The sequence below is a fragment of the Trachurus japonicus genome, chromosome 1, assembly GCF_045865225.1.
Source record: "Trachurus japonicus isolate A0001 chromosome 1, Traja_1.0".
Classification (NCBI taxonomy): Eukaryota; Metazoa; Chordata; class Actinopteri; order Carangiformes; family Carangidae; genus Trachurus; species Trachurus japonicus.
This window is the reverse complement of record NC_140907.1, coordinates 27,341,062-27,353,967: the sequence shown is the minus strand read 5'-3', so window position 1 is coordinate 27,353,967 and position 12,906 is coordinate 27,341,062. Positions and strand designations below refer to the sequence as shown.

At 40.4% G+C, this 12,906-nt stretch overlaps 1 long non-coding RNA gene across 1 annotated transcript in view; it reads left to right on the top strand.

The window, feature by feature from the left end:
* Positions 1–3,055: 3,055 nt before the first annotated feature.
* The window catches only part of LOC146992070 (uncharacterized), an 86,427-nt gene continuing 76,576 nt past the window's right edge, over positions 3,056–12,906 (top strand). The window contains exon 1 of the long non-coding RNA XR_015036260.1: positions 3,056–3,120. This is a non-coding gene — a long non-coding RNA (uncharacterized LOC146992070). The remainder of the gene's footprint in view (positions 3,121–12,906) is intronic.

Below are 12,906 nucleotides of genomic sequence, written 5' to 3'. Positions count from 1 at the left end.
ATATGGTAAAGCAACAGGTCAAGAACCTCAGAGCTGGGAAAGTGAGAAGTGGTAGTAGAAGCACTAGCAGAAAGACAGGGAGGAGGAAGGCGAGGAGGAGGAAGAGGAGTTTAAAAAAATGTTAGGAATCCATGAAGCAGAGATGTGGTGAAAAAAAAAAAATCCAAATTTGTTTTTCTTACGTCCTGCGGTGGTTTTGATGACGACTTTTAGGAACACAAGCACAAGCCAGAGAGAGAGCACCGAGCGCTGAGGCTGAGGCTGTGCTGTATAACTGCAGGCGTCTTATTGCAGCGTAATGTAATATGAAGCTCATCAGCTGAAGCTACGTATCAGACCTACTGGGCATAAGAGTAAAAAAAAACACTGGAGCCGGGGGTAAATATCTGTGTGTGTGTGTGTGTGTGTGTGTTACCCAGCAGAGTCTGACCTTTGCTTTGGCTTTTAATCAGAGCAGCTCTCTGATACATAACAGACTCAGGAGTCTCAGGAGAGAGGGAGGGAGCCCAGAAAACAACTGGAGCAGAGTTGTAGTTGCGTTGTTTTAGAAATTACTGGTTAACATAGATTTATTTACACAGGATGTGAGGAGGAGAATGTAATTTAAAGTCCACACACACACACACACACACACACAGAGCAGAGAGAGAAACATGTGGCGGCCAACAACATGATCTGCACAAGCAAGACAAAAAAAGAAATGACCCTGTGAATGTATATGGGCACAGACTGGGAGAGGGACAAAGGGAGGAAGAGGGAATACAAGAAAAAGTAAGAGGATGGAGGGAGAGAGAGAGAGAGAGAGAGAGGGAGAGAGGGGAGGAGGAGGAGGAGGAGGAGGGGGCAGTGGGGGAGGTCATGTTTCCTCTGTTGAGCCCACTTCCTGTCCTGATCCCAAAATGGAGAGAGACTGTAAGGACGACATCTCTCTCTCTCTCTGCCTGTTTCGATCCGCTCCCTCACACACACACACACACACACACACACACACACTTCAGAGAAACCCAAACCAGCCTCCTGCAGGATCCTACAAAGGAGATGAGAGGGGGAAAAAAGCCAGGGAGCAGAAAAATACTGTAGCCTATATCCCCAGTGGTCTCTGAAACATTAGGAAGCCTTCGTTTACAGAGGCGGCAGAGAGACGCAGGACATTTTGTCCTCAAGTTTCACTTCGACATGTGTGTGTGTTGCATGTGGCCTATACAATACACTCTGTGTGTGTGTGGCAAAACACTCATGTAGGTTAGACTAATAACCATAAAGAGTCATAAAAACTTGAAATAGTTGATCACTAACCATCACCAGAAGTGATTTATTTAATATTTTTGAGTTGATTATTAAATAGATTTTTATTATATATAGGCTAACATATAAAAAATCATTTCAGATCAGAAAACAAATAGGCTATACAAATGTATTGATTTATGAAGAAAAAGAAAGTCAACCTTCAAAATAAAAGCCCTTTTCCACTTGAGTTGTAAGTGTGGGAAAAGTTTTTTTTTTGTTTTTTTTTAACCAGCTGACAATAGCGAGGCAGTGTGCCAGCACCGTTCATGTTATTGTTTAGTCCTCTGCTGTTTCCTATTGTAACAAATCAAAATGTCCGCCATGAAAAAAAAAGACCAATCCATTCCACATTTATTATTATTATTATTATTATTTTTACATTAAGTGTCTTTTAATAACTGCAACATGCTGTTTAACTTAATCTTCCCCTTCAAACATGAACTCTTTTTTGGTAACTTTTCTTGCACTTTTGTCGTTTTTGACCCCCAGGATGAAAATATTTGTAGCTATAGAGTTCATGTTCTGTTTTTCACATTGTGACACGGTGATGTGAACAGATTTGCACATTTGTTGCTGACCTGCATGTGTGTCACATGACCCACCGTTGCGTACATTTAGCTATTTAGTGGATAAATTGAATTTAACTGTACAATTGTTAACAGTCTTCAGACCAAACAGCTGCTGCTGCTGCTGCATGTGTCCCTTTTTTCACTAGAAGATGTTCAACAGGAGACAGGATGTGCACGGCCTCGAAGTTAGTAACACCCTGTCAAACAACCAGAACGTGTTGTCACCTTGGGTTGTGCAGCCTGAGAGATGAGATGAGGCGTTCAAAGTCCAAAATCCTCTCAAGTTTATTTCATCTCTGAAGGTGCAAAGAAGTGAAAAGCAGTTTTTTTTTTCTTTCAAGTTCAGTGTTTCATCCAAGAAGTGACTCCAGTAAACAGACCTGAGATCACCTCGGATAACTTTTGAATGTGACCTCAAATTAAAATGTTTTTTTTTTTTCTTCTTCTTTTAAAGGAATAGTTCAACATTTTGGCAAATTGGCCCATTGCCATAATCCCTAGTTGTTGTTTTTTTAAGTATATTTTTTTTGGCGTTTTTGCCTTTATTTGATAGCACACAGTATAGATAGACAGGAAAGGGGGAGGCAGAGAGAGGGGGAATGACATGCAGGAAAGGTCTGCCCGACGCGGGATTCGAACAGAGGACGCCTGCGTTGAGGACTGTAGCCTCTACATGGGCCGGCCGCCTTAACCACTGTGCCATGCACCGCCCCATAATCCCTATAGTTTTAGGAGTAGGTTCGTTACCTTTAATTGTCGGTGCAAGCTGTTTTTAGAACGGCGGAGCAGAGCCGCGAGCTGCTCAGAGCTACGCTACGGAGGCTCATGGGATTTCTTGGTTTCCCTCATCAAACTCATCAAATACACAATCCAACAACTCCAAAACGCTCTGGTGGACAAGTTGTGACCTGCACCTTCACCAGGCTATGCGATAATAACGGAACGATACGAGACAGAGTTGTTTTCGAAGTAAATTCATGCAAAACCGCTGATGATCGTTGCCTTCAGGGGCAGTTTTTCAGCAAGCAGTCTCTGCATTTACCTCTGAAACAACTCTGTCTGGTAACATTACGTTATTATCGCATAGCCTGGTGAAGGTGCAGGTCACAACTTGTCCACCAGAGCGTTTTGGAGTTGTTGGATTGTGTATTTGATGAGTTTGATGAGGGAAACCAAGAAATCCCATGAGCCTCCGTAGCGTAGCTCTGAGCAGCTCGCGGCTCTGCTCCGCCGTTCTAAAAACAGCTTGCACCGACAATTAAAGGTAACAAACCTACTCCTAAAACTATAGGGATATGGCAATAGGCAAATTTGCCAAAATGTTGAACTATCCCTTTAAGTAGTTTTCTCCTTTTTACCACTGAACACCACCCTGTGAGTTATTATTTATCTTCTAATCAACCACAAAGCATCGTGACCATTGTAACAATACTGATAATATCGTATTTTATCAGTTTAAAGGTGTTTAATGATGCTTCACACTAGTAAAAAAAAAAAAAGCTGACCAGCGGGATCGTATATTAGAAGAACGTGTGGGTGTGAAAAGTTAAAGGAACGACAACAGTAAAAGAGAAGAAGATCAAACACACTCATGTGTATATAAAAAATTTAAAAAAAATCTGAGATGATTCACTGCATCCAATAATTATAAGGCAGAACGAGCAGCTTGAGAATAATAACTCCAGACTCATTATTTGTCCTCCAGACTGAAACAAGTTTTATCTGTTGCCTTATTTATTAACACATTAGTAATCCTCCTGAAGACGGTTTTAAGAAGAAAGAAAGAAAGAAAAACACCCAGTAACAGCCTGTAAATACATAATGAACCAGCGCTAACAACACGATGTGGGTGTGGACGACAGCTACCAGACCCAGGAGACCGGGGATGGTTGTAACACTTTTTGTCTCGGCTCCCATAACTTGCAAAGTGTTCATGGTAGGGCTTTCAAATTTTGACAAAGAGTACTCTCATTTGTCCTCTACAAATAGCAGTGCCTAAAATCCAGCCTTTTTTTTTAGGCCTTTTCTCGAAAATTGCATATCCATAATAAAATGAGTATATCTCTGCAACCACAAGGTCTATTTGAATACTTTTGGTGTCATAGTAAAGGGAAAAAAATGAGGAATTGCTGAAATGTGTAAATTTCAGTATATCTGTTACTGGTGAAGAGTAAATGAAGATGACACACAGAAAAAAAATAATAAAATTAATATTTGCCTAAAAAAAAATCATATTTTTGATGAGTGCCCTTTAGAATAATGCTGATGAACCTCAAACTCTCTATAAAATCATTGTACAACATGTGAACATTGTCTCTGCAGTGGTTGATTCTGATTAATTGAAGCAGGACAAAATGATTGAGATTTTACTACAAAATATCCAGGCGAACTTTCCAAAATGTCCATTTTTGGCACAGCTTGGAACCACCTGCAACTATAAACTATTGTTTAATCTTTATTTTCACACAATTTGGATAAACTAACTGAAAATAAATCTACTGGAACCGATTGGAAATAACTAACATAGTGGATTCAGTCTCTCTGCGTACTGCTGCACTCTCAGAGCAGCTTGTTTGGGTGGGTTTGGCTTTCAGCCTATCTCTGCAGCGCAGTGGTCGATTCGAGTGAGGGGCGGCTCATTTTAACCAATAGAGAGAGAGGAATGACGCTAGACCCAGGTCGATGTGATTGGCCGCACTGGCAGCCATGTGACCGCCATGAACCAGTCAGATCAGCAGATCCACGTGCAGGCCAACGTGGGGTTGTATGCGCTCCGTCAGGCTCCGTACAGGGTCCTAGAGCCGTCGTGTTTCGGCCAGGCTGGTTCAGATGTACACACTAGGCAGAGTTCAACTGGAAATATTGTGGATTTACCCATAACACAACCTTTTCACGGCAAAACAGCAAAGGTAAGAGCAAATGTACGACCATGTTTTGGCCACGCAGTGTCTGTTTTTGCTCGACTTTGCTGGTTGTTGTCTTCTCCCTCTGCCGTGCTGCTGCTAGCTGCTGTGTTAGCCGCGGTTGTTGAGGGACGCCCTGATGTTTACGTTCAGATGAGCGGTCGCTGATGTGTTTTGCATAATGTACAGTAGTATACGAGCCAGAAATGTGGCGACTGGGTCCACACAGAGGTGCTTTATGAAGTTTGATGTCTAGTTGTTTGTTTGAGTAGTGTTTGGGCTGTGTTTGGGTCATATAAACATGGTTTTTACACGTTGTAGCCCAGCTTCTGCTGTTTAATTTGACATATAATATGACCATATTCTTTCATAATCAGTGCACTGGGGGCTCTGTTATTGTTATGCATGTCTTCAAGTCCCCCAAATGGGGGACTCTGGATTACAGGAGGACTTCTCAAAGTATATCAAATAATTCACAATTTGATGTCAAATACAAGGAGTGCCACTGTTACAACCTACCCCACTACCAGGGTAGGTAACACACATGGGGTCAATTGTAACAGTGAGATTAAAAGAATAGTTCACCCAAAATTCAAATTGCACTCATTATCTACTCACCCTCATGTGGACTAGGGGCTGGGAGAAGTTTCAGAGTCCTCCGTGGCTTCTCTGAGTTACAGGGGGTCTCGGCGCAGCAGTGCATGTACACATAACGATTGCAAATGGATACCACTTTTCTTCGTAATAAAAAGACACACCAAAAAACATCCAAATACCTCCATGCTGCTCGTATGTAATGTCCGTTGACAGTGCGATTACTGACGCCGGCGCAAATCTCGCGAGATTCGGACGGACCAGGAAGAGAAGCTTCCGCTGCAAACAAGCTTGAAATATAGACGTATTTAATTTTTCTCTGAACAATTTCGCATTTCGGGGCTTCAATACAAGACGGACATTACATACGAGCACTATGGAGGTATTTGGATGTTTTTTGGTGTGTCTTTTTGTTACGAAGAAAAGTGGTATCCATTTGCAACCGTTATATGGACATGCAGTGCTGCACGGAGCCCCGCTGTAACTCAGAGAAGGCACGGAGGACTCTGAAACTTCTCCTTAGCCCTTAGTCGACATGAGGGTGAGTAGATAATGAAATTTCAATTTTGAGTGAACTATTCCTTTAAAAACTAAGACCAAACCAAAAAAAACATGCATCTATGTAAGTTTATTGTGCATGTTCCAACACTAAAGCATCTTTCTATGGTTCAGTATGAACAGAAAGAACTCATCACTGGTGGTTTTAATGAAGAACAGTGACAGTGGTGTGGACCCTAACACTAGAAAGCTTCTTAAAGAACATCTTCTGATAATACAGATGAAAGGTGAACATGTATGAATGGAAACCTTCAGCAGGAGGTCAGAAGCAATAACTCATGTATAATTCCAGGAAAGATGGTGACACTTAGAGGGATAGTTCAACATTTTGGCAAATTGGCCCATTGCCATAATTGCTATAGTCATAGCAGTAGGTTTGTTACCTTTATTTGTCGGTGCAAGCTATTTTTAGAACGGAGGAGCGGAGCGGCGAGCTGCTCAGAGCTACGTTACGGAGGCTAATGGAATTTCTTGGTTTCCCTCATCAAACTCATCAAATACAAAATCCCAAAACGCTTTCGTGGACAAGTTGTGACCTGCACATTCACCACACTATGAGATAATAATGGAACATTATGAAACGGAGCCGTTTTCGAGGTAAATACAGGGTAAATACAGAGTCTGCTTGCTGAAAAACAACAACTCCGTCTCATAACGTTCCGTTGTTATCTCATAGCGTGGTGATTGTGCAGCTCACAACTTGTCCACGACAGCCTTTTGGTGTTGTTAGGTTGTGTATTTGATGAGTTTGATGAGGAAAACCAAGAAATTCCCTTAGCCTCCGTAGCGTAGCTCTGAGCAGCTCGCCGCTCCGCTCCTCCGTTCTAAAAATAGCTTACACCGACAATTAAAGGTAACGAACCTACTGCTATGACTATAGCGATTATGGCAATGGGCCAATTTGCCAAAATGTTGAACTATCCCTTTAATGACACTTAATAAAACAACAAAGATAAAAAGGTGTTACAACCATCCCCACCCTTGTCAGCCATTGTTTGACCAGCTGTACCAGCATGGTGGTTTGATATAAACATTGATGAAATGACTCATATTTTACCTACGAACTTGCTCTTTCATCTTATACAAGTTACCTAATTCAAACTTCAACGGTATCGATTCGATACTAGTCAAAATTTAGACTTGGTCCAAAATATTAGTTTCTGATTTTAAAAAAAAGGTTTTTTGGCTGTAAAACCTACACACTTATTGACACAGCCATGCAAAGTCACATGCAATGTCAGACATGATATTGATCACATAACTCTAATGTTATCCCTCATTGGTGAAAGTGGTGCTGTTACAACCATCCCCTTGTTACAACCATCCCCGTAATAGAAAAGCTTTACCGTACAATGAAATTATACGTGCACATAATTCATCACACAGCAGCAAACTTTTATTTTTTTTAAATTTATTTTCTTGCTTAATTTCTGTAGTTTAAATATAAATGAGCTAAAAAAAAATAATTATGTATTAGAGTAATTAGAGATTCAGGGTCTGTTGACTACACTCAGACCTGAGTGGTATGATCACACACTGTATGGCTGTGTGTGTGTGTGTGTGTGTGTGTGTGTGTGTGTGTGTGTGTGTGTGTGTGTGTGTGTGTGTGTGTGAGAGAGTGAATTTAGTCTCATGACTCTGGTTAAGCTGATGTTTCCCTAAGGCTGTTTTGATTGGGCCTACAGCTGAACTCTGATATTTAATAATGAGCCGAGTACTCCCTGTGTTTCTGCTTCTACCACACTGACACACACACACACACACACACACACACAGACACACACACACACACACACACACACACACACACACACACACACACATGGGAACTGGAGAGCTGACCACACCAATGAATCAGCCAGTGAAATATAAACAACTCATGGTTCATTAGTGGATGATCTGGCCGTGACACATCATCAGTGGAGGCCCCGGCCGTCACGTCGTTAAACCTCCTCTGTTTCAGTTCACACACACACACACACACACACACACACACACACACACACACACACACACACACACACACACACACACACACACACACACACACACACACACACACACACACACGTCTGGCTTCATCTATCTTATCTACAGCTCTGCGGGACGACGTGTTTCTTTCCTTGTTTTGCTGTGGCAGAGCCTCCGGGTGCTCTCAGCTTTGTTAATCAGGGAAGATGAGCACGACAGATAAACAATGGAAAGATAATGACAAACACACTCATAACCTGGGGACGTTATTTCATGCTTCCTATAACAATTAAAGTGAACCTATGGAGGGAGTTTCTTACAGTAATCACTTGACTTGTCTTCACCTCCACTTTTTTAAAGCTAAAAAAAGGGGGAAAAAAAGAGGCAGTTTGGAGGAGAAACGTGGCAGATGTCTCCCTCTGCTGGTGCAAAAGGAGCAATGCAACATTTTTTACTCTAATTGGAGTGCACGACTGCTTGCGATTTGGACTCTCATGTTTTTTAATCTTGTAACTCAAAAAATTCAGTGTTTGACAGCCACTGACCTTTAAAAAACATTCCCAAGCATAGTAAGCAACAAATAAACGAGACATTTACGAAAATAAAAAATTAAATAACTCCTCAAGGAGCTGAAAAAATTTAGAGACCAAGGACTTTTCTTTTTTTTTTTTTTTTTACATGGAATTATCTCCAATTAAATGTTTGTGCCATGAGGAGAGCATGAAATATTAAGGAACGTTTTAAAGTACTATCCGCCAACTACCCAACACCAACTTTCAAAACATCTCCCACAGTAGAAAACATGTGAATGCAGGTTATATTTATAATTTTCTGTCATATTTTGTATGAGGTAATCTCACCATGGATCATTATAGCTGCAGTCACATGTTGGATGACACGTTCAGACCTTCCCACCCAAAGGTGATAGATAATACGTTTTTCATTATTAAACTGAATCGTATGATCGTGGTCATTAGGCTGTTTTTGTTCAGCACGCTTTTAGGATTGAATTCACATATAATAATAACTGCTGTTAGGGAGGTCGCAGCCTAATTACTCACTCAGAAAAAGAGAGAAAGACTGTGTATTTGTAAATACTAACTTCTTAAACCTGGGTCGCTGCTGTTTTATTGTGAGGGAGAAAAACAGGATCATATTTGGAAAGTGAAGCCTCACGTAGCGTAATTAATGTCTCTGAATGCACTATTACTGATGCATCATTGACTCTGTAAATTGCATAAAAACACTGTTGTTATTCTTGTCTATCAACATAGTAACAGCGTGATGTTTTCTTCTTCTCCACTCTCTACTTTAAAAAAAATAATAAAAAAATAAAAATAACCAAATGCAATTATGCTGGTTGCTTGAAAGGGAGACAGCTACACTGCAGCTCTCTGCAATTAAGAGGTTTATTTCTCCTGATTTTATCCCTCATGGTCGCTGCTGCTGCTGCTGCTGCTGCTGATCACGGCAGCAGCTCCTACTGTAACAAGGCCGGAGATAACTGCATTGTGTATTTTGAAGGATTTCAGGAGAGGTTGTGTCCTTTTAAAAGCATTAAAGCGTCTTACACTGAATCTGTGTTGGATGGAGGAGGTTTGGGTGAAAAAAACATTTTATCTGTAAAGTAAAACTGAGACATACAGCAGGTCAGCTTCTCATGTTATACAAACCGTGACCTCATATGCAGCTAAATGACAGAAGCTTTAATGACACATTATCAATTAAAAAACAAACATCCTTGACTCGTTTCATGGTCATTTCTGATAACGATAATCAAATGTTATGTTCTGAACTTTAAGACATATTGTTTACTACAGTATAAGTTTTCCCATCAAGCAATGTTCAGATCAAAACTATCAACACCCAGACTAGTTTCAAGTTACAACAACAGAATCATATCATAATATTAATCATTTGTGTGAAATTGTTGCTTGAAGTCTTGAACTATGGTTAAAGAAGTGTTTAGTGTGATGATCACAGTGACCTTTGGACCTTTTGACTACCAAGGTCCAATCAGTTCGTCCTTGAATCTAAGTTGTGTATTATATTTTAAATCTACTATACTACCTCTTCTATTGTTTTTAAATGTTTCATTTTATATTCTTGTACTTGTATTTATTTTTGTATGCAATGTAGGGCTGCAACTAACGATTATTTTCAATATTGATTAATCTGTCGATTATTTAAACGATTAATCGATTAGTTGTTTGGTCAATAAAATGTTCAAAAATGTTCAAAAATGTCAATCAGTTTCCCAAACCACGAGATGACGTCCTCAAATCTCTTGTTTTGTCCACAAACCAAAGAGATACTCAGTTTATTGTCATAAAGGAACAAAGAAACCAGAAATATTCACATTTAAGAAGCTGAAATCAGAGAATTTTGTCTTTTTTTCTTAAAAACTACTCAAACCGATTATTCGATCATCAGAATAGTTGACAATTAATTGAATAATTGGTTATTGTTTGATTAATCGATTAATTGTTGCAGCTGTAATGCAATGACCAAAAGGTACGTAATAATATCACTGTAATTACTTAATTATATGCGACTAATAAAGTAAACTTGAAACAAGAGAGGGTTCCCTTGAACAGTTCTGACAGTAGATTATATTCACAATACTTTGTGACCTTGACCTTTAGGCACATTCATATATCCAGTTCCTCCTTGAGTCACATAAATGTTTTTGCCCAATCTGAAAAACGTCTGTCCAGATGTGACTGACGTACTCTGTTCACGAGAACCTGAAGACAGACAACGTGTCTACAGCTCTGACTGCTGCTGGCAAAAAAAAAGCCAAAATCCTAATTATTATCACTATGATCAATCAGTAAAGCCTGTTGTGGTTGTGGTTTGATCAGATTTGATTGATGTGAGCCTGGAAACAAAAGCAAACAAGCACGCAGCTGTCCTCAGATCCTCATTCAAAAGTTGCAAAATCCAAAGAAAGAAAGAAAAAAATATGGTGGAGTCATGTGAGAGCTGTGCTGACTTTGGCAGGAAACAGTGAGTTCACATTCGACCACATCGCTCACACTGAGAGGCAGATTGAGAAAATATGTCTCGGGGTCTTTAAGGTAAGTTTGTACGATTTATTACCGCACTGTAGTAATAATAATAATAATAATAATAAAGTACAAGTGATTTATTTGTCACAGTTTCTTTTCTCACGTTGAAGACCAAAGGGAGTTTTTGATCTTAACAGTTTTTCTCCCTCTTATCTTGCTCACAAACTCAACACAAGACTTGATTTACTTTACTTCATTCTTTGGCACGCCCAAAGCATCAATTTAATTCACTCATTCACAAGAAAAAAATAAAATAAAATAGGTACAAAAGTTGTGATTCTTTATCATTCATCCTACTGGCAGCTCTACAAACAAACAAACAAACAAACCTTCATCATCCAGTGGTTACAGCGGGGAAACAAACGTCACGTCACATGGCCCTGGGAGCGTTTAGTAGCGTTTTGTGAGACTGTGAAGCTGCAGACTGTCGACACTCAGGAGGAGAGGCGCTCCAAAGAAACACTTCTAAAAGAGTAAACAACACTACACTGCCCCCACACACACACACACACACACAGACACACACACACACACATCTCTGACTTCACATGAAATGGGCAGCGAAGGTGCCATTTTTTTTTCTCCTTTGTGTTATTTCCCAGACACGGTGCTGGTGGTGATAAATCAAGATTCTCACAGCACAATGCCCACGTTTCAAACAGCGGCAATGGTATTTCGCCGTCTCGCTCCATGTGGCGCCTTCGGTGTGAAAACACACACACACACACACACAGATGAGGATGGCGCCGCCGAGGTGTGTGTGTGTGTGTGTGTGTGTGTGTGTGTGTGGCTACCTTCAGGACATGCAACAACAACAACAACACGTCAAGTACATGAGAAACAAAGAGCGGAGCAGAGAGCGTGGAGTGGACAGCAGCAACACCAGGGAAACAGATAATGGAGATTTTCCTGTGTGTGTTTACATGAAAGCTGTCATCAGTGTGTGTGTCTGTGTGTGTGTGTGTCTGTGTGTGTGTGTGTGTGTCACCCACAGTGCTGTGACAAAGTTTGTGCATCTCACTTGCAGCTTCTTTTTCCTCTGCTTTTTTCATCTGAGCTCTGAGTGATCACCCTCCTCCTCAATAGACTCATATTTTTTTTTATAGAAAACTGAACTCACTCTAAAAAAAAAATCCAAGAAGGTCCCATTTAAATCTATTATGGGGATTTAAACTGGCTCCACAGGCGCAATCATTACATTTTCATAGAGCTAAAGCCTGTAGCTACCGTCTGAATGTGGGACCTGAGCAGCATTTCTTATGACACATTATGGCAGAACTTTTTCACACTGTGAATAAATCTCCTCTTAATAAAAAAAAAGAAAAAAAGAAGCTGTTTTCTCATTCATTCAATAAAATATGAAACATGATATATTTCAGATGAGCCTCACAGCGGAGACGTTCGCTGCATGTCTCTCTCACACTATAAATAATTTAAGTCATGTTTGTTTGTTTGTCAGCAGGACAAATTGTAAACATATTTCAGTGAAGTTTGGTAATTTTGATTCATTCCCTTCTAGAAAAACCAGAGTGCAGAACTGGGAGTGTTTCTCCTGAATGCTGAAATGTGGCACTTAAAGGGATAGTTCAACATTTTGGCAAATTGGCCCATTGCCATATCCCTATAGTTTTAGCAGTAGGTTTGTTACCTTTAATTGTCGGTGCAAGTTATTTTTAGAATGGCGGAGCAGAGCCGCGAGCTGCACAGAGCTACGTTACGGAGGCTAATGGGATTTCTTGGTTTCCCTCATCAAACTCATCAAATACACAATCCAACAACTCCAAAACGCTCTGGTGGACAAGTTGTGACCTGCACATTCACCACACTATGAGATAATAACGGAACATTACGAGACAGAGTTGTTTTAGAGGCAAATGCAGAGACTGTTTGCCGAAAAACTGCCCCCGACGGGAACGTGCATCAGCGGTTTTGCATGAATTTACCTCGAAAACA